Below are 1,866 nucleotides of genomic sequence, written 5' to 3' on the forward strand. Positions count from 1 at the left end.
AGGGTCACGTCACTACGACGTCACATTGCGCAGTGGGATTATTTAAACCTATTACTATTAACTTTTTAACATAACATTTTTTTATTTTATCTCACAATTCTGATTTTTGTTTCTCACAAATGCAAGTTTATATCACCTAATTTGGACTTTATAACTTGATTTAACAAAACTAGTGAGTTTGTTAATTCTGAGGGAAAGAAGCAGTAGTGTGGGATATAAACTCTGACCTGAGGGGAGAATGACGAGTTTTTTTTTCCTCTAGAGTTGTGGGATATAATCTTGGAATTGCGAAAATAAAGTCTTTGAAATATAATTTTGAAATATAAAATCAAATTTAGTATTTTTTTTAAATCTAAGTATTTTATTCCATATCCTTGTAATTCTCCAGCTGAAAGGCGATCTCTCCGGCGGGAACGTTTTCCCGAATGTTTACAAACAGGTTTGGTCTATTGATGGATAAGATGGTCCTAGATGGCTTTACATTCATCATTGTTTCGCCACTGCTCATCTGGATGCTTGATTTTGCTATTTGGATTGTAGATATACTCTATTGTTATGCCGGCCAACCACCGTGGAATCAATCCTACTTCATTAATTACTATATCCTGTGCTCCGTATCTATCTGCTCTACACATACGCAATGATTGCGCGCTACGTCCTGCATTAGTGGTGTTTAACTGTTGTTCACTCACAAACAAGGCTACTGTGCTTTCCACGCTGCTAACTGAGAAAGACCTGGATTTTTTGATGTTTACTGATACATGGCAAATACCTAACGACTATTTCCACCTAAATCTCCTCACTCCCTCTGGATACAGCTACCTGGCCAAACCCCAGACATCTAGGGATGGTGGTCTGGCTGCTGTCTCGCGCATCCATTCCTGTCAAAACCATTAACTTGGTGGGTGAACCTTTGAATACCTAGTTCTCAAAATGGACATTTCCTATGATTGTCATTCTCTTGTATGGGGCACCCAAATCTATGTCAAATTTTTTCACTGAACTGCATGACCTAATAACCCTTACTTGCATGATGTCGTCTTCTGTTATCTTACTTGGTGATTTCAACATACATTTTAATATGGATTGTACAGATTCCCGCAAACTCATGTCAGTTTTTGAATGTTTTAATTTTGTACAGCACATTCACTTTCCTACAAATCTAAAAGGTCACACACTGGATTTGATTTGTACTACCTTGCAATGCCTTTGGCCTGTCTGTTTCACATCTCTTTCAGATGTGACTAAGAGTGATATAACTCTGGTGCCATTTCATATTTCTGGGTGCCTGCCCATTGTTGTTATGGCACGTGGACTAACAGGTTTGGAGTTTTTTCACAAGTGCTTCAGACACTGGTCCTGCTAGCAGCATCCCCCAAAGCATCCACTAGAGGATGCAGCATCTTGTTCCTTCTCAAAGGAACCATGATTACATGTGTAACCCAAGATGTTCGGCATGCAATCTTTGACAGAGCTGCCAAATAACATGTGATTTTGTCATTTTTCCATGGTTAGGTCTGGTTTTCAATACAGTAAATTACTGAACTGATACTTTTTTTTTCTAATTACAAGTTGTGTTTCTTAGTACTGTGACACATGTTCTGATCAGTCTACAGGTTATTTAGTTCTATAATACATCCTAAAGTTTTTTCAGAGTTTTTCAGTACAAAACTGGGTTTAAATGTCAAGAGTTCCTGTTGGTATGAAAGTAACACTTGTTACTTTTGTCCCGCTACAGTAACAAGTGTTTCATTTGTCCAGCTGCTAATGTGGTGACTTTCTATGTCTTGCAGCATTTATTAAAATATGTTTGTCACTGACTCAAGGACAAACAAGAGCATGTAAATCAGCTAAACAGTGATTTAT

The sequence above is a fragment of the Labeo rohita genome, unplaced genomic scaffold, assembly GCF_022985175.1.
Source record: "Labeo rohita strain BAU-BD-2019 unplaced genomic scaffold, IGBB_LRoh.1.0 scaffold_290, whole genome shotgun sequence".
NCBI lineage: Eukaryota > Metazoa > Chordata > Actinopteri > Cypriniformes > Cyprinidae > Labeo > Labeo rohita.